Here is a 21,762-nt window from a genome sequence, read left to right as displayed (position 1 = left end):
CGACGACTGCGTATCGATCACGGCAAGCACGTGCCGAAACCATCGGCACTTTCTAGAACGATCTCGGAATCGCTATTGCGACCCCAATCCGGAAAGCTCTCTCCGAGCCCCTCGATACTGACGGCGTAGCGGTCATAGCAAATTTCAGCCCCAAAACAATCGTCTCGAAGCTGTACGGGAGATGTTACGTATCCCGGGATGCAAAAAGCAGTGCAACACGAGGACTTCCCAGGGGGTCACCCATCGTAGTACTACTCTGGCCCAAGCACGCTTAACTTCGGTGTTTTGATGGGATATGGTGATTTAGTGCTGGCATTATCGCACCCGTTTCGCGAGCTTCGTCCCTCGCTTATGTGCACGTTGCGATCGGCGCATCAACGTCCGGTGCCTCTTGCCCGACACAAAACCGTCGGCGCTTTCTCGAACGTTCACGAAATCCCTATTGCAAGCTGTCTCCGAGCCCTAGCCCGACGACTGCGTATCGGTCACGGCAAGCGCGTGCCGAAACCATCGGCACTTTATAGAACGATCTCGAAATCGCTATTGCAACCCCAATCCGGAAAGCTCTCTCTGAGCCCCTCGATACTGACTGCGTATCGGTCAAAGCAAATTTCTAGCCCCAAAACAAACGTCTCGGAGCTCTACAGGTGATGTTTCGTATCCAGGGATGCAAAAAGGAGTGCAACACGAGGACTTCCTAGGGGGTCACCCATCGTAGTACTACGCTGGCCCAAGCACGCTTAACTTCGGTGTTTTGATGGGATCTGGTGATTTAGTGCTGCCATTATCGCACCCGTTCCACGAGCTTCGTCCCTCGCCTATGTGCATGTCGCGGTCGGCGCATCAACGTCCGGTGCCTCTTGCCCGTCACGAAACCGTCGGTGCTTTCTCGAACGTTCACGAAATCCCTATTGCAAGCTCTCTCTGAGCCCTGGCCCGACGACTGCGTATCGATCACGGCAAGCACGTACCGAATCCATCGGCACTTTCTAGAACGATCTCGGAATCGCTATTGCGACCCAAATCCGGAAAGCTCTCTCCGAGTCCCTCGATTCTGACTGCGTAGCGGTCACAGCAAATTTCCAGCCCCAAAACAATCGTCTCGGAGCTCTATGGGAGATGTTTCGTATCCCGGGATGCAAAAAGGAGTGCAACACGAGGGCTTCCCAAGGGGTCACCCATCGTAGTACTACTCTGGCCCAAGCACGCTTAACTTCGGTGTTTTGATGGGATCTGGTGATTTAGTGCTGGCATTATCGCACCCGTTTCGTGAGCTTCGTCCCTCGCCTATGTGCACGTCGTGGTCGGCGCATCAACGTCCGGAGCCTCTTGCCCGTCATGAAACCGTCGTCGCTTTCTCGAACGTTAACGAAATCCCTATTGTAAGCTCTCTCCGAGCCCTAGCCCGACGACTGCGTATCGGTCACGGCAAGCGCATGCCGAAACAATCGGCACTTTCTAGAACGATCTCGGAATCGCTATTGCGACCCCAATCCGGAAAGCTCTCTCTGTGCCCCTCGATACTGACTGCGTAGCGGTCACAGCAAATTTCCAGCCCCAAAACAATCATCTCAGAGCTCTACGGGAGATGTTTCGTATCCCGGGATGCAAAAAGGAGTGCAACACGAGGACTTCCCAGGAGGTCACCCATCATAGTAGTACTCTAGCCCAAGCACGCTTAACTTCGGTGTTTTGATGGGATCCAGTGACTTAGTTCTGCCATTATCGCACCCGTTTCGCGAGCTTCGTCCCTCGCCTATTTGCACGACGCGGTCGGCACATCAATGTCTGGAGCCTCTTGCCCGTCACGAAACCGTCGGCGCTTTCTCGAACGTTCACGAAATCCCTATTGCAAGCTCTCTCCGAGCCCTAGCCCGACGACTGCGTATCGATCACGGCAAGCACGTGCCGAAACCATCGGCACATTCTAGAACGATCTCGGAATCGCTATTGCAACCCCAATCCGGAAAGCTCTCTCTGAGCCCCTCGATACTGACTGCATATCGGTCAAAGCAAATTTCCAGCCCCAAAACAAACGTCTCGGAGCTCTACGGGAGATGTTTCGTATCCCGGGATGCAAAAAGGAGTGCAACACGAGGACTTCCCAGGGGGTCACCCTTCGTAGTACTACTCTGGCCCAAGCACGCTTAACTTCGGTGTTTTGATGGGATCCGGTGATTTAGTGCTGCCATTATCGCACCCGTTCCGCGAGCTTCGTCCCTCGCCTTTGTGCACGTCGCGGTCGGCGCATCAACGTCCAGAGCCTCTTGCCAGTCACTAAACCGTCGGCGCTTTCTCGAACGTTCAAGAAATCCCTATTACAAGCTCTCTCCGAGCCCTAGCCCGACGACTGCGTATCGATCACGGCAAGCACGTACCGAATTCATCGGCACTTTCTAGAACGATCTCGGAATCGCTATTGCGACCCCAATCCGGAAAGCTCTCTCCGAGCCCCTCGATACTGACTGCGTAGCGGTCACAGCAAATTTCCAGCCCCAAAACAATCGTCTCGGAGCTCTACGGGAGATGTTTCGTATCCCGGGATGCAAAAAGGAGTGCAACACGAGGACTTCCCAAGGGGTCACCCATCGTAGTACTACTCTAGCCCAAGCACGCTTAACTTCGGTGTTTTGATGGGATCCGATGATTTAGTGATGGCATTATCGCACCCGTTTCGCGAGCTTCGTCCCTCGCTTATCTTGCCCGTCACGAAACCGTCGGCGCTTTCTCGAACGTTCATGAAATCCCTATTGCAAGCTCTCTCCGAGCCCTAGCCCGACGACTGAGTATCGATCACGGCAAGCACGTGCCGAAACCATCGGCACTTTCTAGACCGATCTCGGAATCGCTATTGCAACCCCAATCCGGAAAGCTCTCTCCGAGCCCCTCGATACTGACTGCGTAGCGGTCACAGCAAATTTCCAGCCCCAAAACAATCGTCTCGGAGCTCTACGGGAGATGTTTCGTATCCCGGGATGCAAAAAGGAGTGCAACACGAGGACTTCCCAGGGGGTCACCCATCGTAGTACTACTCTGGCCCAAGCACGCTTAACTTCGGTGTTTTGATGGGATCCAGCGATTTAGTTCTGCCATTATCGCACCCGTTTCGCGAGCTTCGTCCCTCGCCTATGTGCACGTCGCGGTCGGCGCATCAACGTCCGGAGCATCTTGCCCGTCACGAAACCGTCGGCGCTTTCTCGAACGTTCATGAAATCCCTATTGCAAGCTCTCTCCGAGCCCTAGCCCGACGACTGAGTATCGATCACGGCAAGCACGTGCCGAAACCATCGGCACTTTCTAGACCGATCTCGGAATCGCTATTGCAACCCCAATCCGGAAAGCTCTCTCCGAGCCCCTCGATACTGACTGCGTAGCGGTCACAGCAAATTTCCAGCCCCAAAACAATCGTCTCGGAGCTCTACGGGAGATGTTTCGTATCCCGGGATGCAAAAAGGAGTGCAACACGAGGACTTCCCAGGGGGTCACCCATCCTAGTACTACTCTTGCCCAAGCACGCTTAACTTCGGTGTTTTGATGGGATCTGGTGATTTAGTGCTGGCATTATCGCACCCATTTCGTGAGCTTCGTCCTTCGCCTATGTGCACATCGCGGTCGGCGTATCAACGTCCGGAGCCTCTTGCCCGTCACGAAACCGTCGGCGCTTTCTCGAACGTTCACGAAATCCCTCTTGCAAGCTCTCTCCGAGCCCTCGCCCGACGACTGCGTATCGATCACGGCAAGCACGTGCCGAAACCATCGGCACTTTCTAGAACGATCTCGGAATCGCTATTGCGACCGCAATCCGGAAAGCTCTCTCCGTGCCCCTCGATACTGACTGCGTAGCGGTCACAGCAAATTTCCAGCCCCAAAACAATCGTCTCGGAGCTCTACGGGTGATGTTTCGTATCCGGGGATGCAAAGAGGAGTGCAACATGAGGACTTCCCAGGGGGTCACACATCGTAGTACTACTCTGGCCCAAGCACGCTTAACTTCGGTGTTTTGATGGGATCTGGTGATTTAGTGCAGGCATTATCGCACCGGTTTCGCGAGCTTCGTCCCTCGCCTATGTGCACGTCGCGGTCGGCGCATCAACGTCCGGAGCCTCGTGCCCGTCACGAAACCATCGGCGCTTTCTCGAACGTTCACGAAATCCCTATTGCAAGCTCTCTCCGAGCCCTAGCCCGATGACTGCGTATCGATCACGGCCAGCACGTGCCGAAACCATCGGCACTTTCTAGAACGATCTCGGAATCGCTATTGCAACCCCAATCCGGATAGCTCTCAGTGAGCCCCTCGATACTGACTGCGTAGCGGTCACAGCAAATTTCCAGCCCCAAAACAATCGTCTCGGAGCTCTACGGGAGATGTTTCGTATCCCGGGATGCAAAAAGAAGTGCAACACGAGGACTTCTCATGGGGTCACCCATCGTAGTACTACTCTGGCCCAAGCACGCTTATCTTCGGTGTTTTGATGGGATCTGGTGATTTAGTGCTGGCATTATCGCACCCGTTTCGTGAGCTTCGTCCCTCGCCTATGTGCACGTCGCGGTCGGCGCATCAACGTCCGGAGCCTCTTGCCCGTCACGAAACCGTCGGCGCTTTCTCGAACGTTCACGAAATCCCTATTGCAAGCTCTCTCCGAGCCCTAGCCCGACGATTGCGTATCGATCATGGCAAGCACGTGCCGAAACCATCGGCACTTTCTAGAACGATCTCGGAATCGCTATTGCAACCCCAATTCGGAAAGCTCTCTACGTGCCCCTCGATACTGACTACGTATCGGTCAAAGCAAATTTCCAGCCCCAAAACAAACGTCTCGGAGCTCTACGGGAGATGTTTCGTATCCTGGGATGCAAAAAGGAGTGCAACACGAGGACTTCCCAAGGGGTCACCCATCGTAGTACTACTCTGGCCCAAGCACGCTTAACTTCGGTGTTTTGATGGGATCTGGTGATTTAGTGCTGGCATTATCGCACCCGTTTCGCGAGCTTCGTCCCTCGCCTATGTGCACGTCGCGGTCGGCGCATCAACATCCGGAGCCTCTTGCCCGTCACGAAACCGTCGGCGCTTTCTCGAACGTTCACGAAATCCCTATTGCAAGCTCTCTTCGAGCCCTAGCCCGATGATTGCGTATCGATCACGGCAAGCACCTGCCGAAACCATCGGCACTTTCTAGAACGATCTCGGAATCGCTATTGCAACCCCAATCCGGAAAGCTCTCTCTGAGCCCCTCGATACTGACTGCGTAGCGGTCGCAGCAAATTTCCAGCCCCAAAACAATCGTCTCGGAGCTCTACGGGAGATGTTTCGTATCCCGGGATGCAAAAAGGAGTGCAACACGAGGACTTCTCAAGGGGTCACCCATCGTAATACTACTCTGGCCCAAGCACGCTTAACTTCGGTGTTTTGATGGGATCTGGTGATTTAGTGCAGGCATTATCGCACCCATTTCGTGAGCTTCGTCCCTCGCCTATGTGCACGTCGCGGTCGGCGCATCAACGTCCGGAGCCTCTTGCCCGTCATGAAACCGTCGTCGCTTTCTCGAACGTTCATGAAATCCCTATTGCAAGCTCTCTCCGAGCCCTAGCCCGACGACTGCGTATCGGTCACGGCAAGCGCGTGCCGAAACCATCGGCACTTTCTAGAACGATGTCGGAATCGCTATTGCGACCCCAATCCGGAAAGCTCTCTCCGTGCCCCTCAATACTGACTGCGTAGCGGTCACAGCAAATTTCCAGCCCCAAAACAATCGTCTCAGAGCTCTACGGGAGATGTTTCGTATCCCGGGATGCAACAAGGAGTCCAACACGAGGACTTCCCAGGGGGTCACCCATCGTAGTACTACTCTGGCCCAAGCACGCTTAACTTTGGTGTTTTGATGGGATCTGGTGATTTAGTGCTGCCATTATCGCACCCGTTCCGCGAGCTTCGTCCCTCGCCTATGTGCACGTCGCGGTCGGCGCATCAACGTTCGGAGCCTCTTGCCCGTCACGAAACCGTCGGCGCTTTCTCGAACGTTCACGAAATCCCAATTGCAAGCTCTCTCCGAGCCCTAGCCCGACGACTGCGTGTCGATCACGGCAAGCACGTACCGAATCCATCGGCACTTTCTAGAACGATCTCGGAATCGCTATTGCGACCCCAATCCGGAAAGCTCTCTCCGAGCCCCTCGATACTGACAGCGTAGCGGTCACAGCAAATTTCCAGCCCCAAAACAATCGTCTCGGAGCTCTACGGGAGATGTTTCGTATCCCGGGATGCAAAAAGGAGTGCAACACGAGGACTTCCCGGGGGGTCACCCATCGTAGTACTACTCTGGCCCAAGCACGCTTAACTTCGGTGTTTTGATGGGATCCAGTGATTTAGTGCTACCATTATCGCACCCGTTTCGCGAGCTTCGTCCCTCGCCTATGTGCACGTCACGGTCGGCGTATCAACGTCCGGAGCCTCTTGCCCGTCACGAAACCGTCGGTGCTTTCTCGAACGTTCACGAAATCCCTATTGCAAGCTCTCTCCGAGCCCTAGCCCGATGACTGCGTATCGATCACGGCAAGCACGTGCCGAAACCATCGGCACTTTCTAGAACGATCTCGGAATCGCTATTGCGACCCCAATCCGGAAAGCTCTCTCTGAGCCCCTCGATACTGACTGCGTAGCGGTGACAGCAAATTTCCAGCCCCAAAACAATCGTCTCGGAGCTCTACGGGAGATGTTTCGTATCCCGGGATGCAAAAAGGAGTGCAACACGAGGACTTCCCAGGGGGTCACCCATCGTAGTACTACTCTGGCCCAAGCACGCTTAACTTCGGTGTTTTGATGCGATCTGGTGATTTAGTGCTGGCATTATCGCACCCGTTTCGCGAGCTTCGTCCCTCGCCTATGTGCACGTCGCGGTCGGCGCATCAACGTCCGGAGCCTCTTGCCCGTCACGCAACCGTCGTCGCTTTCTCGAACGTTCACGAAATCCCTATTGCAAGCTCTCTCCGAGCCCTAGCCCGACGACTGCGTATCGGTCATGGCAAGCGCGTGCCGAAACCATCGGCACTTTCTAGAACGATCTCGGAATCGCTATTGCGACCCCAATCCGGAGAGCTCTCTCCGTGCCCCTCGATACTGACTGCGTATCGGTCACAGCAAATTTCCAGCCCCAAAACAATCGTCTCAGAGCTCTACGGGAGATGTTTCGTATCCCGGGATGCAAAAAGGAGTGCAACACGAGGACTTCCCAGGGGGTCACCCATCGTAGTACTACTCTGGCCCAAGCACGCTTAACTTCGGTGTTTTGATGGGATACAGTGATTTAGTTCTGCCATTGTCGCACCCGTTTCGCGAGCTTCGTCCCTCGCCTATGTGCACGTCGCGGTCGGCGCAATAACGTCCGGAGCCTCTTGCCCGTCACGAAACCGTCGTCGCTTTCTCGAACGTTCACGAAATCCCTATTGCAAGCTCTCTCCGAACCCTAGCCCGACGACTGCGTATCGATCACGGCAAGCACGTGCCGAAACCATCGGCACTTTCTAGAACGATCTCGGAATCGCTATTGCAACCCCAATCCGGAAAGCTCTCTCTGAGCCCCTCGATACTGACTGCGTATCTGTCAAAGCAAATTTCCAGCACCAAAACAAACGTCTCGGAGCTCTACGAGAGATGTTTCGTATCCCGGGATGCAAACAGGAGTGCAACACGAGGACTTCCCAGGGGGTCACCCATCCTAGTTCTACTCTGGCCCAAGCACGCTTAACTTCGGAGTTTTGATGGGATCCGGGGATTTAGTGCTGGCATTATCGCACCCGTTTCGCGTGCTTCGTCCCTCGCCTATGTGCACGTCGCGGTCGGCGCATCAACGTCCGGAGCCTCTTGCCCGTCACGAAACCGTCGGCGCTTTCTCGAACGGTCTCGAAATCCCTATTGCAAGCTCTCTTCGAGCCCTAGCCCGACGACTGCGTATCGGTCACGACAAGCGCGTGCAGAAACCATCGGCACTTTATAGAACGAACTCGGAATCGCTATTGCAACCCCAATCCGGAAAGCTCTCTCTGAGCCCCTCGATACTGACTGCGTAGCGGTCACAGCAAATTTCCAGCCCCAAAACAATCGTCTCGGAGCTCTACGGGAGATGTTTCGTATCCCGGGATGCAAAAAGGAGTGCAACACGTGGACTTCTCAAGGGGTCACCCATCGTAATACTACTCTGGCCCAAGCACGCTTAACTTCGGTGTTTTGATGGGATCTGGTGATTTAGTGCAGGCATTATCGCACCCGTTTCGTGAGCTTCGTACCTCGCCTATGTGCACGTCGCGGTCGGCGCATCAACTTCCGGAGCCTCTTGCCCGTCATGAAACCGTCGTCGCTTTCTCGAACGTTCACGAAATCCCTATTGCAAGCTCTCTCCGAGCCCTAGCCCGACGACTGCGTATCGTTCACGGCAAGCGCGTGCCGAAACCATCGGCACTTTCTAGAACGATGTCGGAATCGCTATTGCGACCCCAATCCGGAAAGCTCTCTCCGTGCCCCTCGATACTGACTGCGTAGCGGTCACAGCAAATTTCCAGCCCCAAAACAATCGTCTCAGAGCTCTACGGGAGATGTTTCGTATCCCGGGATGCAAAAAGGAGTGCAACACGAGGACTTCTCAAGGGGTCACCCATCGTAATACTACTCTGGCCCAAGCACGCTTAACTTCGGTGTTTTGATGGGATCTGGTGATTTAGTGCAGGCATTATCGCACCCATTTCGTGAGCTTCGTCCCTCGCCTATGTGCACGTCGCGGTCGGCGCATCAACGTCCGGAGCCTCTTGCCCGTCATGAAACCGTCGTCGCTTTCTCGAACGTTCATGAAATCCCTATTGCAAGCTCTCTCCGAGCCCTAGCCCGACGACTGTGTATCGGTCACGGCAAGCGCGTGCCGAAACCATCGGCACTTTCTAGAACGATATCGGAATCGCTATTGCGACCCCAATCCGGAAAGCTCTCTCCGTGCCCCTCAATACTGACTGCGTAGCGGTCACAGCAAATTTCCAGCCCCAAAACAATCGTCTCAGAGCTCTACGGGAGATGTTTCGTATCCCGGGATGCAACAAGGAGTCCAACACGAGGACTTCCCAGGGGGTCACCCATCGTAGTACTACTCTGGCCCAAGCACGCTCAACTTTGGTGTTTTGATGGGATCTGGTGATTTAGTGCTGCCATTATCGCACCCGTTTGTTAGGACTCTAGCTTGGAGAGTCCTAATTGAGAGGGACATTCATGTAAAACTGTTAGGACTTTAGCTAGGAGAGTCCTAATTGAGAGGGACATTCTGTTAGGACTCTAGCTAGGAGAGTCCTAATTGAGAAGGACATTCTGTTAGGACTCTAGTTAGGAGAGTCCTAATTGAGAGGGACATTCTTGTAGGAGGTTTTTTCTTAGAAAAGAATTAGGAGTTGTAAGGGAAAAGGAGTCTTGAGTAGGAGTCCTATTAGGAGTTGGTTAGAAGTAAGAGTCTTAAGTAGGAGTCCTATTAGGAGTTAGGGTTTAGAAGCCCTATAAATAGCCATGTATTCCTTCTCTTTTCTCAAGCAATAGATGAATCTTTTCTGCAGCCTTTGAGCAGCAACTTGGAGGGAGGAACCCCTATAGAGTTCCAAGGAGGCCGATCCCCTAAAGAGATCAACCCCAAGTTTAGAATCTGCAAGGGTTCTAACACCTGGTATCAGAGCAGCGTTCTTGGCGTCTCGCTGCCCTTTCACAGCCATCCATCAACCCTCCACAACCATCCAAAGCAATTCCCACAATTGCTTAAAAGATCGTCACCGAATTCCGCCATCATCTCCACCACCACGGATCATCCTTTGATCTCCCCGTGAATTGCAACAGGTTCTGGTTTCCTACCTTACTGCTGCTGCAATTTAGTTATCCTTATTCGAAAATCCAAAAAAAAAAAAAAAAAAAATCGTTCCTATATTGCTGCATAAACTTTTCGTCACAAAGTTTTCATCTCTACGACGAAAGATACATTGCAGAATTCCAGCCGCATAGCACCATCTGTTTGATCTTGCTACTATGCTTTTTCTATCCAAATTTCTACGAAATTTTTATGACATCTTTGACACTTCTTAACAGTGGATTTCCCTTTGGTTTCATCAAAAAATTCTCAATATAAACTACTGATCTTTTATGTCCAATCTGCTGCACTTGAATTGCAGAATTCAAGTCGCATAGCACCATCTGTTTGATCTTGCTACTGTGCTTTTTCTATCCAAATTTCTACGAAATTTTTATGACATCTTTGACACTTCCTAACAGTAGATTTCCCTTTGGTTTCATCGAAAAATTCTCAATATAAACTACTGATCTTTTATGTCCAATCTGCTGCACTTGAAAATCTATGCTGCAGAAAATTTTAACTGCATATCGTTGCCTTAACCCATCTATTTGCAATCTTTTTTGAATGAAATTTCTTATAGACTTCATATATCATCTTGGCTTCCATCTAAGATTAATCTATTAAGAAATTCATCTCTAAAAACGATTTTATGTTGCTGCAAATTTTCATCGTAACCCGCTGAAATTTTTCGACGATAATTCTGCAATTGCAACTTGCACCAATTTCTTTGCTGTTATACTGCCGAAATTTTCTTGATTAAATTAGATATCCTTGCTGTCATATAAACTGTGATTTTGCTATCAATTCCCTCCTCAATTCTCTTAAGTTTTTGGTGGAAATTACGTCGAGAAACCGTTGTTTCTTCGACGACAATTCTACTCTTACAAGACAGCACATACTTGCTGCAACTTCCACGGATTTCTGTCAAACCTTTGCTACCATCTACCACAGATCCAAAACTTTCATCCAGAGCCCTAAAACTCTACCAAACCACACCCTCAAACTGCACCCAAAACAGCCACAAAACAAGCCTAAACCGTAGCCTACATCCACCAATCCACCAACACTTTCGACCATCACTTCTCTCAACCTATACCTGCCTTTAACCCAACAGCAAAAGAGAGATCTTAACATCATTGATTTGGGGCCATATACTATGGCATCTAAGGAGGCAATCAATGCTAAATTCGAAGCCTTGGAGGCGCGAATGGAGGATAAGATTCGGACGCTCTTTACCGAACTCAGATTGGGCCGACCACTAAGCCCGAAGAAATCATATCAAGGAGAGAGCTTTGCCCAATCACACCAAGCCCGAAGAGATGACTTCCAAGAGAGGGGAAGCTCTATGACCAACCCCAACTATCCATGCATGAGAGTGGACTTCCCTAGATGGGAAGAAGGAGACCCGATTGGTTGGATTTCGCACGCGGAGCGATATTTTCGGTACCACAAAACCGCGGATGTATCTATGGTGAAAATTGCAGCTATACATCTTGAAGGGGATGCTATTCAGTGGTTTGACTGGTTTGAACATACTTATGGAGTCCTTTCATGGCGATAATTCAAAGAAGAACTGCTGATTCGCTTCAGACCAACCGATTACGAGAATATTGACGAACAACTAGCAAAGATCCGACAAACCTCCACCATTCAGGAGTACCAAACCAGGTTTGAAAGGTTATCTAATCAAAATCATGATTGGTCTCAAAAACAGCTATTGAGGACCTTCATTGAGGGCTTGAAGCCGGAGATCCGAGGAGAAGTTAAAGCGCGACAACCGTACACGCTTATGGCAGCCATCTCTTTCGCACGACATCAAGAGGAGCAATTGAACCATGAAGCTCGGAGGACTAGGGTCACTCCTCAACCAGTAATATTGAAGCCCTCAGCCCCCCCTACTGTCGACCAAGTCCCTGCACCAAAGAGGTTAACAGGAGAAGAGCTTCGGGAGCGATATGCGAAGGGGTTATGTTGGCATTGTGATGAGCCGTGGAGCCGTGAGCATCGCTGTAGTAAAGGAGGACTTCTTATGATTGAACCGATAGAAGAAGAGGTCATTGAACATCCAAAAGAGAGCTTTGAACATGAAGAAGAAGATGCAGAAGAAGAGCCAAAACCGACCGAAGTTACGGTACATACACTAGCTAGCTACTCAAACCCGCAAACGATGAAAATTGAAGGCCTTCTCAAACAACAACCAATCACTGTTCTCATCGACACGGGCAGTACTACTAACTTCCTAAATAGTAAGCTTGCTGTTCGGATATCATTACCTATCGAGAATCGCTGCAGGTTTGATGTTAAGGTCACCGACGGACGAATTTTGAATTGTGATCATAGGCGCTTGCAGGAGAAACTATTGCTGCAGGACCAAGAGATAATTGCAGATTTCTTCCTTCTCCCTCTTAACAATCATGAGGCCATGCTCAGAATTAAATGGTTGACGACATTAGGTGATATTTCCTGGAATTTTATGAAACTAATTATGAAATTTTACAGTAAGGAGAAACAGGTGACATTGCACGGGAAACGTGGGGGCGACATAACAACGATTTGCACACAACAAATGGAGAATGTTTTGCATAAAGCATGCAGCGGCTTTTTGGTACAACTTGAGCAGCAAACTAAGGGAGAGCCAACAGAATTTGAAGATCCAAATCTACTTCCTTTGCTTGCTGAATTTTTAAATATATTTAACGAACCGCGCAACCTACCTCTTACCTGTCGGCATGATCATTGTATAATGATTCTTCCAGGCAAATCTTCAGCAAATGCTCAGCCATATCAGTATCCACATCTCCAGAAGGATGAAATAGAAAGGATTATAAAAGAGATGCTCGAAACAGGAGTTATTCGGCCAAGTTGCAACCTCTACTCTTCGCCGGTGCTACTTGTACGCAAGAAGGACGGAACAAGGCGAATATGTGTTGATTACCGAGCTCTCAATGGCATAATCATCAAGGACAAATACTTTATTCCAATAGTAGATGAATTGCTAGATGAAAGGGAGCATAAATCTTTACAAAGCTGGACCTTTGATCCGGGTATCATCAAATACGAGCATGCGAAGAAGACATACGGAAAACCACCTTTTGAACACACAACAACCACGAATTTTTGCTTTCTGCAACAAAAGGTGGAATATCTTGGGCATATCATATCAGAGGAAGGTGTGGCAGTGGACCCCTTCAAAATTGGAGCAATGCAAAACTGGCTGACCTCGAGAAACATAAAATTGCTATATGGCTTTTTGGGTTTAACAGGCTACTACCGCAAGTTCGTGAAAAACTATGGAAAGATCAGTGCACCACTTACTTCCTTACTAGAAAAAGATGTCTTCCAATGGTTGGACAGAGCCTCCGCTGCCTTTGACAAACTTAAGGCAGCCATAACGACGACGCCGGTGCTAACACTACCAGATTTCAACCGACCCTTCATTATTGAGGCCGACACATCTGGAGTCAGAATTGGAGTCATTCTCATGCAAGATGGTCGACCACTCGCATACACTAGCAAGGCATTATCTCCCTCCTATCAAAATAAGTCAACATATGATAAGGAGATGCTCGCCATTGTGCGCGCAGCAACGAGGTGGAGATTGTACTTGATCAGGCGATACTTTCAAATCAAGACCGACCATAAAAGCCTAAAATATCTCTTGGAGCAGAAGATATCTTCCCCCAAGCAGCAAAAATGGGTAACAAAACTTCTTGGATTTGATTATGAAATAACTTACAAAATGTGGAAAGAGAATGTTGTTGCAGATGCGCTTTCGCAGCTACCTGAGCAAGCTGAATTTTCAGTCATTTTACTTCCAACCAGTGACTTCCTTGAGGATATTAAGATGGAATGGCAGGAAGATTCGGAGACTAGTAAAAAAATATATATATATATATATATATATATTTGGAGGAAGCACGAAGCTCCGTGGCTCATTACAATTGGGACTCAAAAGAATTACACTATAAGGGACGCATTGTGCTTGTGACAAATTCTACTTGCATCTTCAATAGCAGATTTTGGACAAAGTTATTCTATATGCAGGGTACTAAATTGAAAAGGAGTACGACATATCACCCACAAACCAACAGCCAACCGGAAGTTTTAAACAGGTGCTTGGAGACAGCCCAAAGCCACCCACCAAATATGACTACCCAAAGAGAACTCCAGACCCAGCCAAGTGTCATTATTGATCGACGGATCGTGACTCGACGACGACGACCCACTAATGAAGTGCTAATACAGTGGGCGAACCTACCAAAAGAAAATGCCACTTGGGAGAACTATGACGACTTGAAGATCAAATTCCCAGAATTCATGAATCATCAGCCTCGAGGACAAGGCTGATTTGAAGAGGGCGGGTCTGTTAGGACTCTAGCTTGGAGAGTCCTAATTGAGAGGGACATTCATGTAAAACTGTTAGGACTTTAGCTAGGAGAGTCCTAATTGAGAGGGACATTCTGTTAGGACTCTAGCTAGGAGAGTCCTAATTGAGAAGGACATTCTGTTAGGACTCTAGTTAGGAGAGTCCTAATTGAGAGGGACATTCATGTAGGAGGTTTTTTCTTAGAGAAGAATTAGGAGTTGTAAGGGAAAAGGAGTCTTGAGTAGGAGTCCTATTAGGAGTTGGTTAGAAGTAAGAGTCTTAAGTAGGAGTCCTATTAGGAGTTAGGGTTTAGAAGCCCTATAAATAGCCATGTATTCCTTCTCTTTTCTCAAGCAATAGATGAATCTTTTCTGCAGCCTTTGAGCAGCAACTTGGAGGGAGGAACCCCTATAGAGTTCCAAGGAGGCCGATCCCCTAAAGAGATCAACCCCAAGTTTAGAATCTGCAAGGGTTCTAACACCGTTCCGCGAGCTTCGTCCCTCGCCTATGTGCACGTCGCGGTCGGCGCATCAACGTCCGGAGCCTCTTGCCCGTCATGAAACCGTCGTCGCTTTCTCGAACGTTCATGAAATCCCTATTGCAAGCTCTCTCCGAGCCCTAGCCCGACGACTGCGTATCGGTCACGGCAAGCGCGTGCCGAAACCATCGGCACTTTCTAGAACGATGTCGGAATCGCTATTGCGACCCCAATCCGGAAAGCTCTCTCCGTGCCCCTCAATACTGACTGCGTAGCGGTGACAGCAAATTTCCAGCCCCAAAACAATCGTCTCGGAGCTCTACGGGAGATGTTTCGTATCCCGGGATGCAAAAAGGAGTGCAACACGAGGACTTCCCGGGGGGTCACCCATCGTAGTACTACTCTGGCCCAAGCACGCTTAACTTCGGTGTTTTGATGGGATCCAGTGATTTAGTGCTACCATTATCGCACCCGTTTCGCGAGCTTCGTCCCTCGCCTATGTGCACGTCACGGTCGGCGCATCAACGTCCGGATCCTCTTGCCCGTCACGAAACCGTCGGCGCTTTCTCGAACGTTCACGAAATCCCTATTGCAAGCTCTCTCCGAGCCCTAGCCTGATGACTGCGTATCGATCACGGCAAGCACGTGCCGAAACCATCGGCACTTTCTAGAACGATCTCGGAATCGCTATTGCGACCCCAATCCGGAAAGCTCTCTCTGAGCCCCTCGATACTGACTGCGTAGCGGTGACAGCAAATTTCCAGCCCCAAAACAATCGTCTCGGAGCTCTACGGGAGATGTTTCGTATCCCGGGATGCAAAAAGGAGTGCAACACGAGGACTTCCCAGGGGGTCACCCATCGTAGTACTACTCTGGCCCAAGCACGCTTAACTTCGGTGTTTTGATGGGATCTGGTGATTTAGTGCTGGCATTATCGCACCCGTTTCGCGAGCTTCGTCCCTCGCCTATGTGCACGTCGCGGTCGGCGCATCAACGTCCGGAGCCTCTTGCCCGTCACGCAACCGTCGTCGCTTTCTCGAACGTTCACGAAATCCCTATTGCAAGCTCTCTCCGAGCCCTAGCCCGACGACTGCGTATCGGTCATGGCAAGCGCGTGCCGAAACCGTCGGCACTTTCTAGAACGATCTCGGAATCGCTATTGCGACCCCAATCCGGAGAGCTCTCTCCGTGCCCCTCGATACTGACTGCGTAGCGGTCACAGCAAATTTCCAGCCCCAAAACAATCATCTCAGAGCTCTACGGGAGATGTTTCGTATCCCGGGATGGAAAAAGGAGTGCAACACGAGGACTTCCCAGGGGGTCACCCATCGTAGTACTACTCTGGCCCAAGCACGCTTAACTTCGGTGTTTTGATGGGATCCGGTGATTTAGTGCTGCCATTATCGCACCCGTTCCACGAGCTTCGTCCCTCGCCTATGTGCACGTCGCGGTCGGCGCATCAACGTCCGGAGCCTCTTACCCGTCACGAAACCGTCGGCGCTTTCTCGAACGTTCACGAAATCCCTATTGCAAGCTCTCTCCGAGCCCTAGCCCGACGACTGCGTATCAATCACGGCAAGCACGTACCGAATCCATCGGCACTTTCTAGAACGATCTCGGAATCGCTATTGCGACCCCAATCCGGAAAACTCTCTCCGAGCCCCTCGATACTGACTGCGTAGCGGTCACAGCAAATTTCCAGCCCCAAAACAAACGTCTCGGAGCTCTACGTGAGATGTTTCGTATCCCGGGATGCAAAAAGGAGTGCAACACGAGGACTTCCCAAGGGGTCACCCATCGTAGTACTACTCTGGCCCAAGCACGCTTAACTTCGGTGTTTTGATGGGATCTGGTGATTTAGTGCTGGCATTATCGCACCCGTTTCGCGAGCTTTGTCCCTCGCCTATGTGCACGTCGCGGTCGGCGCGTCAACGTCCGGAGCCTCTTGCCCGTCCCGAAACCGTCGGCGCTTTCTCGAACGTTCACGAAATCCCTATTGCAAGCTCTCTCCGAGCCCTAGCCCGACGACTGCGTATCGATCACGGCAAGCACGTACCGAATCCATCGGCACTTTCTAGAATGATCTCGGAATCGCTATTGCGACCCCAATTCGGAAAGCTCTCTCCGAGCCCCTCGATACTGACTACGTAGCGGTCACAGCAAATTTCCAGCCCCAAAACAATCATCTCGGAGCTCTACTGGAGATGTTTCGTATCCCGGGATGCAAAAAGGAGTGCAACACAAGGACTTCCCAGGGGGTCACCCATCGTAGTACTACTCTGGCCCAAGCACGCTTAACTTCGGTGTTTTGATGGGATCCAGTGATTTAGTGCTACCATTATCGCACCCGTATCGCGAGCTTCGTCCCTCGCCTATGTGCACGTCACGGTCGGCGCATCAGCGTCCAGAGCCTCTTGCCCGTCACGAAACCGTCGGCGCTTTCTCGAACGTTCACGAAATCCCTATTGCAAGCTCTCTCCGAGCCTTAGCCCGATGACTGCGTATCGATCACGGCAAGCACGTGCCGAAACCATCGGCACTTTCTAGAACGATCTCGGAATCGCTATTGCAACCCCAATCCGGAAAGCTCTCTCCGAGCCCCTCGATACTGACAGCGTAGCGGTCACAGCAAATTTCCAGCCCCAAAACAATCGTCTCGGAGCTCTACGGGAGATGTTTCGTATCCCGGGATGCAAAAAGGAGTGCAACACGAGGACTTCCCAGGGGGTCACCCATCGTAGTACTACTCTGGCCCAAGCACACTTAACTTCGGTGTTTTGATGGGATCCAGTGATTTAGTTCTGCCATTATCGCACCCGTTTCGCGAGCTTCGTCCCTCGACTATGTGCACGTCGTGGTCGGCGAATCAACGTCCGGAGCCTCTTGCCCGTCACGAAACCGTCGGCGCTTTCTCGAACGTTCAAGAAATCCCTATTGCAAGCTCTCTCCGAGCCCTAGCCCGATGACTGCGTATCGATCACGGCAAGCACGTGCCGAAACCATCGGCACTTTCTAGAACGATCTCGGAATCGCTATTGCAACCCCAATCCGGAAAGCTCTCTTTGAGCCCCTCGATACTGACTGCGTATCGGTCAAAGCAAATTTCCTGCCCCAAAACAAACGTCTCGGAGCTCTACGGGAGATGTTTCGTATCCCGGGATGCAAAAAGGAGTGCAACACGAGGACTTACTAGGGGGTCACCCATCGTAGTACTACTCTGGCCCAAGCACGCTTAACTTCGGTGTTTTGATGGGATCCGGTGATTTAGTGCTGCCATTATCGCACCCGTTCCGCGAGCTTCGTCCCTCGCCTATGTGCACGTCGCGGTCGGCGCATAAACGTTCGGAGCCTCTTGCCCGTCATGAAACCGTCGGCGCTTTCTCGAACGTTCATGAAATCCCTATTGCAAGCTCTCTCCGAGCCCTAGCCCGACGACTGCGTATCGATCACGGCAAGCACGTACCGAATCCATCGGCACTTTCTAGAACGATCTCGGAATCGCTATTGCGACCCCAATCCGGATAGCTCTCTCCGAGCCCCTCGATACTGACTGCGTAGCGGTCATAGCAAATTTCCAGCCCCAAAACAATCGTCTCGGTGCTCTACGGGAGATGTTTCGTATCCCGGGATGCAAAAAGGAGTGCAACACGAGGACTTCCCAAGGGGTCACCCATCGTAGTACTACTCTGGCCCAAGCACGCTTAACTTCGGTGTTTTGATGGGATCTGGTGATTTAGTGCTGCCATTATCGCACCCGTTTCGTGAGCTTCGTCCCTCGCCTATGTGCACGTCGGGGTCGGCGCATCAACGTCCGGAGCCTCTTGCCCGTCACGAAACCGTCGGCGCTTTCTCGAACGTTCACGAAATCCCTATTGCAAGCTCTCTCCGAGCCCTAGCCCGACGACTGCGTATCGATCACGGCAAGCACGTGCCGAAGCCATCGGCACTTTCTAGAACGATCTCGGAATCGCTATTGCAACCCCAATCCGGAAAGCTCTCTCTGAGCCCCTCGATACTGACTGCGTAGCGGTCAAAGCAAATTTCCAGCCCCAAAACAACCGTCTCGGAGCTCTACAGGAGATGTTTCGTATCCCGGGATGCAAAAAGGAGTGCAACACGAGGACTTCCCAGGGGGTCACCCATCGTAGTACTACTCTGGCCCAAGCACGCTTAACTTCGGTGTTTTGATGGGATCCGGTGATTTAGTGCTGCCATTATCGCACCCGTTCCGCGAGCTTCGTCCCTCGCCTATGTGCACGTCGCGGTCGGCGCATCAACGTCCGGAGCCTCTTGCCCGTCACGAAACCGTCGGCGCTTTCTCGAACGTTCACGAAATCCCTATTGCAAGCTCTCTCCGAGCCCTAGCCCGACGACTGCGTATCGATCACGGCAAGCACGTACCGAATCCATCGGCACTTTCTAGAACGATCTCGGAATCGCTATTGCGACCCCAATCCGGAAAGCTTCTCCGAGCCCCTCGATACTGACTGCATAGCGGTCACTGCAAATTTCCAGCCCCAAAACAATCGTCTCGGAGCTCTACGGGAGATGTTTCGTATCCCGGGATGCAAAAAGGAGTGCAACACGAGGACTTCCCAGGGGGTCACCCATCGTAGTACTACTCTGGCCCAAGCACGCTTAACTTCGGTGTTTTGATGGGATCCGGTGATTTAGTGCTGCCATTATCGCACCCGTTTCGCGAGCTTCGTCCTTCGCCTATGTTCACGTCGCGGTCGGCGCATCAACGTCCGGAGCCTCTTGCCCGTCATGAAACCGTCGGCGCTTTCTCGAATATTCACGAAATCCCTATTGCAAGCTCTCTCTGAGCCCTAGCCCGACGACTGCGTATCGATCACGGCAAGCACGTGCCGAAACCATCGGCACTTTCTAGAACGATCTCGGAATCGCTATTGCGACCCCAATCCGAAAGCTCTCTCCGTGCCCCTCGATACTAACTGCGTAGCGGTCACAGCAAATTTCCAGCCCCAAAACAATCGTCTCGGAGCTCTACGGGAGATGTTTCGTATCCCGGGATGCAAAAAGGAGTGCAACCTGAGGACTTCCCAGGGGGTCACCCATCGTAGTACTACTCTGGCCCAAGCACGCTAAACTTCGGTGTTTTGATGGGATCCAGTGATTTAGTGCTGCCATGATCGCACCCGTTTCGCGAGCTTCGTCCCTCGCCTATGTGCACGTCACGGTCGGCGCATCAACGTCCGGAGCCTCTTGCCCGTCACGAAACCGTCGGCGCTTTCTCGAACGTTCACGAAATCCCTATTGCAAGCTCTCTCCGAGCCCTAGCCCGACGACTGCGTATCGATCACGGCAAGCACGTACCGAATCCATCGGCACTTTCTAGAACGATCTCGGAATCGCTATTGCGACCCCAATCCGGAAAGCTCTCTCCGAGCCCCTCGATACTGACTGCGTAGCGGTCACAGCAAATTTCCAGCCCCAAAACAATCGTCTCGGAGCTCTACGGGAGATGTTTCGTATCCCGGGAAGCAAAAAGGAGTGCAACACGAGGACTTCCCAGGGGGTCACCCATCGTAGTACTACTCTGGCCCAAGCACGCTTCACTTCGGTGTTTTGATGGGATCCAGTGATTTAGTGCTGGCATTATCGCACCCGTTTCGCGTGCTTCGTCCCTCACCTATGTGCACGTTGCGGTCGGCGTATCAACGTCCGGAGCCTCTTGCCCGTCACGAAACCGTCGGCGCATTCTCGAACGTTCACGAAATCCCTATTGCAAGCTCTCTCCGAGCCCTAGCCCGACGACTGCGTATCGATCACGGCAAGCACGTGCCGAAACCATCGGCACTTTCTAGAACGATCTCGGAATCGCTATTGCGACCCCAATCCGGAAAGCTCTCTCCGAGCCCCTCGATACTGACTGCGTAGCGGTCACAGCAAATTTCCAGCCCCAAAACAATCGTCTCGGAGCTCTACGGGAGATGTTTCATATCCCGGGAAGCAAAAAGGAGTGCAACACGAGGACTTCCCAGGGGGTCACCCATCGTGGTACTACTCTGGGCCAAGCACGCTTCACTTCGGTGTTTTGACGGGATCCGGTGATTTAGTGCTGGCATTATCGCACCCGTTTCGCGTGCTTCGTCCCTCACCTATGTGCACGTTGCGGTTGGCGTATCAACGTCCGGAGCCTCTTGCCCGTCACGTAACCGTCGGCGCTTTCTCGAACTTTCACGAAATCCCTATTGCAAGCTCTCTCCGAGCCCTAGCCCGACGACTGCGTATCGATCATGGCAAGCACGTGCCGAAACCATCGGCACTTTCTAGAACGATCTCGGAATCGCTATTGCGACCCCAATCCGGAAAGCTCTCTCCGAGCCCCTCGATACTGACTGCATAGCGGTCACAGCAAATTTCCAGCCCCAAAACAATCGTCTCGGAGCTCTACGGGAGATGTTTCGTATCCCGGGAAGCAAAAAGGAGTGCAACACGAGGACTTCCCAGGGGGTCACCCATCCTAGTACTACTCTGGCCCAAGCACGCTTAACTTCGGAGTTTTGATGGGATCCGGTGATTTAGTGCTGGCATTATCGCACCCGTTCCGCGAGCTTCGTCCCTCGCCTATGTGCACGTCGCGGTCGGAACATCAACGTCCGGAGCCTCTTGCCCGTCACGAAACCGTCGTCGCTTTCTCGAACATTCACGAGATCCCTATTGCAAGCTCTCTCCGAGCCCTAGCCCGACGACTGCGTATCGGTCACGGAAAGCTCGTGCCGAAACCATCGGCACTTTCTAGAATGATCTCGGAATCGCTATTGCGACCCCAATCCGGAAAGCTCTCTTTGAGCCCCTCGATACTGACTGCGTATCGGTCAAAGCAAATTTCCAGCCCCAAAACAATCGTCTCGGAGCTCTACGGGAGATGTTTCGTATCCCGGGATGCAAAAAGGAGTGGAACACGAGGACTTCCCAGGGGGTCACCCATCGTAGTACTACTCTGGCCCAAGCACGCTTAGCTTCGGTGTTTTGATGGGATCCGGTGATTTAGTGCTGCCATTATCGCACCCGTTTCGCGAGCTTCG

The 21,762-nt window shown here is 51.8% G+C and overlaps 12 non-coding genes and 23 pseudogenes across 12 annotated transcripts; all 35 read right to left on the bottom strand.

Annotated features, from left to right (window-relative positions):
• Window positions 1-207: 207 nt before the first annotated feature.
• Window positions 208-326, bottom strand: LOC135603600 (5S ribosomal RNA; annotated as a pseudogene).
• Window positions 327-676: 350 nt separating this feature from the next.
• On the bottom strand, window positions 677-795 carry LOC135603662 (5S ribosomal RNA; annotated as a pseudogene).
• Window positions 796-1,145: 350 nt separating this feature from the next.
• LOC135601181 (5S ribosomal RNA) lies at window positions 1,146-1,264 on the bottom strand. The gene has a single exon (XR_010483483.1). It is a non-coding gene; the product is annotated as a 5S ribosomal RNA (ribosomal RNA).
• Window positions 1,265-1,614: 350 nt separating this feature from the next.
• Window positions 1,615-1,733, bottom strand: LOC135604113 (5S ribosomal RNA; annotated as a pseudogene).
• Window positions 1,734-2,083: 350 nt separating this feature from the next.
• LOC135602300 (5S ribosomal RNA) lies at window positions 2,084-2,202 on the bottom strand (annotated as a pseudogene).
• A 350-nt stretch (window positions 2,203-2,552) lies between these two features.
• On the bottom strand, window positions 2,553-2,671 carry LOC135602469 (5S ribosomal RNA; annotated as a pseudogene).
• Window positions 2,672-2,984: 313 nt separating this feature from the next.
• On the bottom strand, window positions 2,985-3,103 carry LOC135603530 (5S ribosomal RNA; annotated as a pseudogene).
• A 350-nt stretch (window positions 3,104-3,453) lies between these two features.
• LOC135600302 (5S ribosomal RNA) lies at window positions 3,454-3,572 on the bottom strand. The gene has a single exon (XR_010482627.1). It is a non-coding gene; the product is annotated as a 5S ribosomal RNA (ribosomal RNA).
• Window positions 3,573-3,922: 350 nt separating this feature from the next.
• Window positions 3,923-4,041, bottom strand: LOC135604399 (5S ribosomal RNA; annotated as a pseudogene).
• A 350-nt stretch (window positions 4,042-4,391) lies between these two features.
• On the bottom strand, window positions 4,392-4,510 carry LOC135601366 (5S ribosomal RNA). Its single transcript, XR_010483662.1, has one exon. It is a non-coding gene; the product is annotated as a 5S ribosomal RNA (ribosomal RNA).
• A 350-nt stretch (window positions 4,511-4,860) lies between these two features.
• LOC135601039 (5S ribosomal RNA) lies at window positions 4,861-4,979 on the bottom strand. The gene has a single exon (XR_010483345.1). It is a non-coding gene; the product is annotated as a 5S ribosomal RNA (ribosomal RNA).
• Window positions 4,980-5,329: 350 nt separating this feature from the next.
• LOC135602450 (5S ribosomal RNA) lies at window positions 5,330-5,448 on the bottom strand (annotated as a pseudogene).
• Window positions 5,449-5,798: 350 nt separating this feature from the next.
• LOC135604333 (5S ribosomal RNA) lies at window positions 5,799-5,917 on the bottom strand (annotated as a pseudogene).
• Window positions 5,918-6,267: 350 nt separating this feature from the next.
• Window positions 6,268-6,386, bottom strand: LOC135603154 (5S ribosomal RNA; annotated as a pseudogene).
• Window positions 6,387-6,736: 350 nt separating this feature from the next.
• Window positions 6,737-6,855, bottom strand: LOC135601899 (5S ribosomal RNA; annotated as a pseudogene).
• A 350-nt stretch (window positions 6,856-7,205) lies between these two features.
• Window positions 7,206-7,324, bottom strand: LOC135604187 (5S ribosomal RNA; annotated as a pseudogene).
• Window positions 7,325-7,674: 350 nt separating this feature from the next.
• LOC135600935 (5S ribosomal RNA) lies at window positions 7,675-7,793 on the bottom strand. The gene has a single exon (XR_010483244.1). It is a non-coding gene; the product is annotated as a 5S ribosomal RNA (ribosomal RNA).
• A 350-nt stretch (window positions 7,794-8,143) lies between these two features.
• LOC135602432 (5S ribosomal RNA) lies at window positions 8,144-8,262 on the bottom strand (annotated as a pseudogene).
• Window positions 8,263-8,612: 350 nt separating this feature from the next.
• Window positions 8,613-8,731, bottom strand: LOC135602449 (5S ribosomal RNA; annotated as a pseudogene).
• A 350-nt stretch (window positions 8,732-9,081) lies between these two features.
• LOC135599277 (5S ribosomal RNA) lies at window positions 9,082-9,200 on the bottom strand (annotated as a pseudogene).
• A 5,864-nt stretch (window positions 9,201-15,064) lies between these two features.
• Window positions 15,065-15,183, bottom strand: LOC135603153 (5S ribosomal RNA; annotated as a pseudogene).
• A 350-nt stretch (window positions 15,184-15,533) lies between these two features.
• LOC135600865 (5S ribosomal RNA) lies at window positions 15,534-15,652 on the bottom strand. The gene has a single exon (XR_010483176.1). It is a non-coding gene; the product is annotated as a 5S ribosomal RNA (ribosomal RNA).
• Window positions 15,653-16,002: 350 nt separating this feature from the next.
• On the bottom strand, window positions 16,003-16,121 carry LOC135601528 (5S ribosomal RNA). Its single transcript, XR_010483819.1, has one exon. It is a non-coding gene; the product is annotated as a 5S ribosomal RNA (ribosomal RNA).
• A 350-nt stretch (window positions 16,122-16,471) lies between these two features.
• LOC135601038 (5S ribosomal RNA) lies at window positions 16,472-16,590 on the bottom strand. Its single transcript, XR_010483344.1, has one exon. It is a non-coding gene; the product is annotated as a 5S ribosomal RNA (ribosomal RNA).
• Window positions 16,591-16,940: 350 nt separating this feature from the next.
• Window positions 16,941-17,059, bottom strand: LOC135602579 (5S ribosomal RNA; annotated as a pseudogene).
• A 350-nt stretch (window positions 17,060-17,409) lies between these two features.
• Window positions 17,410-17,528, bottom strand: LOC135603504 (5S ribosomal RNA; annotated as a pseudogene).
• Window positions 17,529-17,878: 350 nt separating this feature from the next.
• Window positions 17,879-17,997, bottom strand: LOC135603553 (5S ribosomal RNA; annotated as a pseudogene).
• A 350-nt stretch (window positions 17,998-18,347) lies between these two features.
• Window positions 18,348-18,466, bottom strand: LOC135602528 (5S ribosomal RNA; annotated as a pseudogene).
• Window positions 18,467-18,816: 350 nt separating this feature from the next.
• Window positions 18,817-18,935, bottom strand: LOC135601527 (5S ribosomal RNA). Its single transcript, XR_010483818.1, has one exon. It is a non-coding gene; the product is annotated as a 5S ribosomal RNA (ribosomal RNA).
• Window positions 18,936-19,284: 349 nt separating this feature from the next.
• On the bottom strand, window positions 19,285-19,403 carry LOC135601526 (5S ribosomal RNA). Its single transcript, XR_010483817.1, has one exon. It is a non-coding gene; the product is annotated as a 5S ribosomal RNA (ribosomal RNA).
• Window positions 19,404-19,752: 349 nt separating this feature from the next.
• On the bottom strand, window positions 19,753-19,871 carry LOC135604292 (5S ribosomal RNA; annotated as a pseudogene).
• Window positions 19,872-20,221: 350 nt separating this feature from the next.
• LOC135601141 (5S ribosomal RNA) lies at window positions 20,222-20,340 on the bottom strand. The gene has a single exon (XR_010483444.1). It is a non-coding gene; the product is annotated as a 5S ribosomal RNA (ribosomal RNA).
• A 350-nt stretch (window positions 20,341-20,690) lies between these two features.
• On the bottom strand, window positions 20,691-20,809 carry LOC135602402 (5S ribosomal RNA; annotated as a pseudogene).
• Window positions 20,810-21,159: 350 nt separating this feature from the next.
• Window positions 21,160-21,278, bottom strand: LOC135600417 (5S ribosomal RNA). The gene has a single exon (XR_010482739.1). It is a non-coding gene; the product is annotated as a 5S ribosomal RNA (ribosomal RNA).
• Window positions 21,279-21,628: 350 nt separating this feature from the next.
• Window positions 21,629-21,747, bottom strand: LOC135603390 (5S ribosomal RNA; annotated as a pseudogene).
• Window positions 21,748-21,762: the final 15 nt, after the last annotated feature.

Source organism: Musa acuminata, chromosome BXJ2-1, assembly GCF_036884655.1.
Source record: "Musa acuminata AAA Group cultivar baxijiao chromosome BXJ2-1, Cavendish_Baxijiao_AAA, whole genome shotgun sequence".
NCBI lineage: Eukaryota > Viridiplantae > Streptophyta > Magnoliopsida > Zingiberales > Musaceae > Musa > Musa acuminata.
Note: the sequence above shows the minus strand (reverse complement) of the source record. Positions and strands in the feature narration are given on the sequence as shown.